Source organism: Macrotis lagotis, chromosome 1 (assembly GCF_037893015.1).
Source record: "Macrotis lagotis isolate mMagLag1 chromosome 1, bilby.v1.9.chrom.fasta, whole genome shotgun sequence".
Lineage (NCBI taxonomy): Eukaryota > Metazoa > Chordata > Mammalia > Peramelemorphia > Peramelidae > Macrotis > Macrotis lagotis.
Window position 1 is genome coordinate 448,061,236 of NC_133658.1, and position 6,557 is coordinate 448,067,792.

The window sequence follows — 6,557 nt, forward strand, 5'->3', positions numbered from 1 at the left end:
GTGAACAATTTGGAATTACACCCAAAGGGCAACAAAACTGGGTCTATATTCTGAAGAGATTATGAGAAAGGGTAAAAATACCACTTGTACAAAAATATTCATAGCAGCCCTGTTTGTGATAGCAAAGAATTGGAAATCAAGTAAATGTCCTTCAATTGGGGAAGTGCCTTAGCAAACTGTGGTATATGTATGTCATGGAACACTATTGTTCTATTAGAAACCAGGAAGGACAGGAATTCAGGGAAGCCTGAAGGGATTTGCGTGAACTGATGCTGAGTGAGATGAGCAGAACCAGAAAAACACTGTACACCCTAATAGCAACATGGGGGTAATGATCAACCTTGATGGACTTGCTTATTCCATCAGTTGCAACAGTCACGGAAAATTTGCAGCTGTCTGCAATGGAGAATACCATCTGTATCCAGATAAAGAGCCATGTAGTTTGAACGAAGTTCAAGGACTATTCCCTTTAATTTAGAAAAAAAACCAGATATCTTATTGTCTGATCTTGTTATTTCTTATACTTTTTGTTTCTCCCATTAAGGATATGATTTCTCTCTCATCACACTCAATTTGGATGAATGTACAACATGGAAACAAAGTAAAAACTGACAGATTTCTTTCCATGGGGGTGGGGGGAGGGAAGTAAGATGGGGGGGGATTGTAAAACTCAAATAAAATCTTTAATAAAAGAAAAAAAAGAATCATTGGACCTTCTGAACATCATGATTAAAAAAAACCTAAATGTTATATTAAAAGAAATAATACAAGAACATTTCCCAGATCTCTCAGAACCAGAGAATAAAGTGATTATAGAAAGAACTGACTACTTCCTGAAAGAGAACTGAAAATGAAAAGTTTCAGGAATATTAGAGCCAAAATTTAGAGCATCCATGTCAAAAAAAAATGCATAGCAATAATCCAGAACAAGAAGTTCAAGTACCAGCAGTCAGGATTACAAAAGATCTTGGAGCTTCTATCATAAACAAGAAGAAATTCCATGAAAACAATATTCTAAAAAGACAAAAGATATAAAGCTTATAACCAAGAATCATTTTCCTTGCAAAACTGAATATAATCCAGGAGAGGAAAAAATGAATTTTAATAGAAAGAGGATTTTCAAGCATTACTGATGCTAAGACCAGAACTTTGAATGCAAACACAAGAATAAAGAATAATCTTAAAAAGTCTTAAATTTATTTGAGAAATTGAAGAAGCTATATGATGATGTGCTAAAATTCCAAAAGGGGTAGAAGAATTAAATATCACTTCAGAGCCTTAATGTTTTCAAAGGGTATTGAAGGAGTCCAATAAGAAAAACAGAAGTCTTGGGATGAAAATGGGGGGAGGTGGGGAGCTTGATTTTTTTTCTAACAGTTTTAAACAGAGAAAAAGAAAAGTGGGCAAAAGAGATATGCTAGTGTAAAAAGGAAGGAAAAAAGAATAAATAAATAATGAATGTGATATGTAAGAATAGTAAACAAAAATGAATGAAAGGAGAGGAAAGCAGTCATTCGATAAAGCTCATTCTTTTCTAAAATAAATAAAAGATGTTTAAATAAATATACATAAACAGTTTGGTATAGCAATATATCCAATCATAATAGGCAAACAAGTGGGGATGGTGGTCTATATTAAGAAGGAACATCATATTGGGGGAAACAATTTCCTGGTGCTAAGGTGGGAAAAAGGATTAAAGGAGGGAAAAAGGAAAGGGCATGAAAAGCAGTCAGGGAATGGTTGGACAAATTATGATATATAAATGCAACAAAATGCCATTGAGTAATTTTTTTTAAATGTGAAAGACTATTTCAGATTATCCCAGGTAGTATAGATAAACTGATACAGATTGAAGTGATCAGAAAAATTATTTATTCTAGGACAACATTGTAAAGAAAAACAACTTTGGAAGTTTTAACTACTCTGATCAATATAATGATGAAGCATATTACTCACATCCTGACAGACTTAAAGTGCAAAAACAAGGAGGATTCCCCCTTTTTTTCCCCAAATTCAATGAAGGCATTTATTTGAGGTATTATACTGCTCAAGTGACCTAGCCTCCCAAATGGAGATAACTACTCAGCTGAGGAGAGTGAGCTTTTAAAGAGTAGAGATGAGGTAAACAGGGATACTTCTAGAAATGAGGTCACTGGGGATACTTAGATGGGGGACAGTAGCTCAGAGAGCCAAGATGAGGTAATTAAGGACCTGTAGATAAGGGACTATAAGGGGCAGCTAGGTGGTGCAGGACATAGAGCACAGGCCCTGGAGTCAGGAGTACCTGGGTTCAAATCCGACATCAGACACTTAATAATTACCTAGCCGTGTGGCCTTGGGCAAGCCACTTAACCCCATTTGCCTTGCAAAAAAAAAACTAAAAAAAAAGATAAGGGACTATAGTTCAAAGACTTAATTGCCTTCAAACTAGGGTAGGGATTTATTGTTTCTTTTTTTTAATAGGGGCTTGTCTTGAGCAGGGGGCAGGGATTTACTGAAGGGGGCAACTTACTTTACTGAAGTTCATTGACTACTGTTGCCTGAAATTATGTGACTCTTAAGCATTTTGCATATATTTCTAAGGATGATTAAAAGACCAAAAATCGGATTTTCAAATTGAGGTGGCACAAAATAACAAAAACAGAACAGCAAAAGAGATTCTTAACTTTAACCTTATAAAGAGTTTCGGCAAGAATTGAGTCTTGCAGGATTTAGACATAAAAAAACAATACTATAAGCAAATTAGAAGATAAAGTACTAGTTTACCTGTCAGATCTATGGAAAGGGAAGCAGTTTATGACTAAGGAAGAGATGGAGAACATCATTAAAAACAAACTAGATGATTTCGATTACATTAAATTAAAAAGCTTTTGCACAGACAAAACCACTGTAACCAAGATCAAAAGAAATGTACTAAACTGGGAAACAATCTTTACAACTAATGTTTCTGACAAAGGACTCATTTCTAAAATATACAGAGAACTTAGTCATATTTAAGTCATATTTTAAAAAAGCCATTTCCCAATTGACAAATGGTCAAAGGATATGCAAAGACAATTTACAGATGAAGAAATAAAAGCAATCCATAGTCATATGAAAAATCGCTATAAATCATTACTTAGTAGAGAAATGCAAATTAAAGCTTCTCTGAGGTACCACCTCACACCTCTCAGACTGGCCAATATGACCAGAAAGGATAATGATCATTGTTGGAAGGGTTGTGGGAAATCTGGGACACTATTACATTGTTGGTGGAGCTGTGAACTCATCCAACATTTCTGGAGAGAAATTTGGAACTACGCCCAAAGGACAACAAAAATGTGCATACCCTTTAATCCAGCAATACCACTACTTGGTGTTTACCCTGAAGAGATGATGAAAAAAGGGTAAAAACATCACTTGTACAAAAATATTCATAGTAGCCTTGTTTGTGGCAGAAAAGAATTGGAAATTAAGTAAATGTCCTTCAATTAGGGAATGGCTTAACAAACTGTGGTATATGTATGTCATGGAACACTATTAGAAACCAGGAGGGATAGGAATTCAGGGAAGCCTGGAGGGATTTGCATGAACTGATGCTGAGTGAGATGAACAGAACCAGAAAAACACTATACACCCTAACATGGGGGTGATGGTCAACCTTGATGGACTCACTCATTCCATCAGTGCAGCAATCAGGGACAATTTGGGGCTGGCTGCAATGGAGAATACCATCTGTATCCACAGAAACAACTGTGAAGTTGGACCAAGGACTATTATCTTAAATTTAGAAAAAAAAAAACCTGATATCTTATTGTCTGATCTTGCTATCTCTTATACTTTATGTTTCTTCCTTAAGGATATGATTTCTCTCTCATCACACTCAGTTTGGCAAAATGTATACCGTGGAAACATTGTAAAGATTGGAAAACTGCCTTCTGTAGGGATGGGGGTAGAGAAGTAAGATTGGGGAAAAATTGTAAAACAAAATAAATTAAATCTTTAATTAAAAAAAGAATTGAATCTTATACATGCGATAAGTTCAAGCACTAAAGTAACTCTTTACTTGGGTCATGGAAAGGCAAGATATTCAAATCAAAATAGAGCTTTTCCACTTACAGTTTATTACAGTAATTTATATGCTTTCATATTAACCTAATAGCTAATAAATTCAGTGTTACAATGACAAACATCTATTTATTCTATACTGATAATAGAAATTTTGTAATGAAATCTATAAGCAGGGGCATGGGTATAACAATATCAAAATTTGTCCTCAAGGCTTATACCACTACAAGTACCTAGGTAAATCAGGTGGACAGATTTCTTCTATGATAAAGTCCAACATTTCCCAAGGTGACCTCCCTCCTTTATTCCCAGGGACAGATATTCACTATCTTAGCTCTCAGATGTCGCTTCTGATTTGCTGATGTTTCTCTGAAAGGGTGATCCAAGAATAGAACAAATATAAGAATGAAAGTCCATTGTTGGGAAAATTCCCCATTCTCAAACTCAGGATATGCACATTCTATCCCCCAGATTATTGGTGCCTTCAAATAACCTCTGAATCTACTCAAAAGTAACAGATTGGGGCATCTAGGTGGCACAGTGGATAGAGCACCAGCCCTGGAGTCAGGAGTACTTGAGTTCATTATCTGGCCTCAGACACTTAATAATTACCTAGCTGTGTGACCTTGGGCAAGCCACATAACCCCATTGCCTTGCAAAAAAAAAAAAAAACCTAAAAAACAGCCCCTAAAAGTAACAGATTGATAGTTAGAGCCCCACCTTGCTTTGAGAGAATGTGATTTATGGATGCTGAAATTAACTTGCTTGACTTAGTATGTTCATTTTAATTAACTAAAATACTAACAAGCAATACGAATTTCTCTCTCTCTGTCTCTCTGTCTCTCTGTCTCTCTCTCTCTGTCTCTCTCTCTCTCTCTCTCTCTCTCTCTCTGATATACACAGGGATGTTCCTTTTAGTGAGATGATTATCCTTAACTCACTCTTAGCTTGTACTTTTGGTCAAAATGGCAGTTTGTTGATACAATTAGATGAGAAGTAACCATAAAAATCATTTGGACCCCATGGAGGTCTTCTAGGTATCTCATAGTAAAGTACATTAAAACTTGTCAAACATAAAGATGAGCTGGGTTTTTTTATTTTGTAAGAAAACAAATGTTCCAGATTTACTGATCTTTTTTATTTAAAGTGACTGGTATCAGTTGATTATATTTTAGAAACTTCAGAGAAGTGCAATGGCCTTAAAATAATTAACAAAACAAACAATTAAACAAAACAAACTAGCAGGAGCTAACTACTAAAATACTGGATTATGGTGGCATGGGTATGAAGGAGCAGTAGAAAGTTGTCACAGAACCACAAAAGCTTTTTGTGCTGATCTAACCACTGTTCTGGAGTTCTGGTCTTGGGGGTTGAGTTTCAGTCAGCTCCATGTCTCAGTCTGGATTCATAGTACAGAAATGGAACATGTTGACCATGTCCTATGCTCCAGAGAAGTTAAGCCTCTAATAATCTTCTGATGAAGTCTTGGCACCATGACACCAGTGTATTTAGAGAGAAGGGAGCCCTACACCATGGGCCCCAGGTTGTCCACTGACATGCTACCCATGGGGACATCCCCCATGGGCAAACTGAGCAATTAACCATTTCTATCAGTGACTTTCCAGGGTAGGAAGTAGATGATAAGGTTTTCAAAGTTGCAGGGCAGCTGGATGCTGATCATTGGTGCACCCAAAGCCCAGAAGAATTCCTCAATCTCTCCTTTGCCATCAAAGTGCCTGACCATCAGCTAGTCACGTGAGAGCTTCTCACATTCTCCAATTCATTGCAGACCATGGAACCCAAGTCCAGGCATTTGCAGAGGCCAGGAGTTTATCCTGCATTGAAATTGTCCCAGTGGTTGGTCCCAAAGAGAGCTTGCATAGGCCCCTACCAGGGCTGGATCCAGGCTCTTTTCATCATCCTGATCTCCTTGCACCACCTCTGTGCTTTGATTTCTCAGAGGTTTTGCAACTTTCTGATGCGGATTTCAAGTCACCACATGAACATCTTCCAGGAGAGTCTTTGCAACTGAACTATCTTGTTGTTCCAAAAACTATTACTAATTTCTTGTCAGCCATGAAGAGTCACAGAGCAGGATCAAACAGGAGTTCATGAGAAGACCTCTTCTTCCAGCGTCCCAGTGAAAAGACTAACAATCATTAGTTGATATTTTTTTTAAAAAATAAGCACAATCTATCCTTTCAAACTTAAAGTGCCCCTTTTCAATTGGTGAGAAAGTAACTTTATTAAAAGAAATACATGCATTGTAGAGATGAAAAAGGATGTTTGGAAATAGTTCATCCACATATGAGTTTATTGCCAAAAATGATATTTGTGTAATCTGTAAAATTTTTCATATCTTCAATGCTTTAAAAACTTGGAAGTAGAATTTTTAATTTGTTTTAAAATCTTTTGATAAAGAATTATTAAACATGTAAAAATATTATAATTTCTTATTAGTTTGTTAAGAACAGATTAAGATGAAAATATAGGAGCCAAATTTCAGTAAA

At 36.1% G+C, this 6,557-nt stretch overlaps 1 pseudogene; it reads right to left on the bottom strand.

Annotated features, from left to right (window-relative positions):
* Positions 1–5,295: 5,295 nt before the first annotated feature.
* LOC141504522 (nmrA-like family domain-containing protein 1 pseudogene) lies at positions 5,296–6,125 on the bottom strand (annotated as a pseudogene).
* Between the last annotated feature and the right edge of the window lie 432 nt (positions 6,126–6,557).